Source organism: Entamoeba nuttalli, assembly GCF_000257125.1.
Source record: "Entamoeba nuttalli P19 unplaced genomic scaffold asmbl_6667, whole genome shotgun sequence".
Taxonomy (NCBI): domain Eukaryota; phylum Evosea; order Mastigamoebida; family Endamoebidae; genus Entamoeba; species Entamoeba nuttalli.
In genome coordinates this window covers 1-649 of record NW_008578201.1, presented here as the reverse complement: position 1 = coordinate 649, position 649 = coordinate 1, and positions in this window count along the sequence as shown.

Genomic DNA, 649 nt, shown 5'->3' with positions numbered 1-649 from the left:
GTTAATGCCATGATTATTGTGTAAAATCTTTGGGTATTATAAAGAAAAGCAAACAAGAAATAGAATTTCATTGTCATATAAAAAAAGAAATGCCAATAGCAATAAATAGCATAATAATAAAGGTAAACGACAAATCAATGAAAAAGTTGTAGAAGACAATAATGATAGACCAAGGAAAATGGATTAGAAGAAGAAAAACACAAAGGAATAAAGACACGAAGAAAAGCAAATAAAAAACAATGTAAATACAATAATAATAAAAATTATACAAACAATAAATATAAATGGCTAACAATAAAAGAGATAATGAAAGAATAAAAAGAATAACAAGTGAATGGAACGAAGGAGAGTATAAAGAAATACTCAAAAAGTAAGAAATTAAAAGAAAAGAAGGTATGATATTCTCCAAGAGGTATATTCAATTAAAAAGAAAAAGATAATTGAAAAAAAACTAAAGAAGGAATTAAGAAAAAACAAAAGACATTGAAGAAAAAGATATTAAAATAAATGAAGAAGAAATTAAAAACAAAAACACCAAATAAAGGAAATGAATGAAATATGTAAAATTGTAAGAATAATAAATATCAAACAAAACATATTGAAAATACAAGAAATACAGCAAAAGAAAGAAATAGAATATTAATTGAAG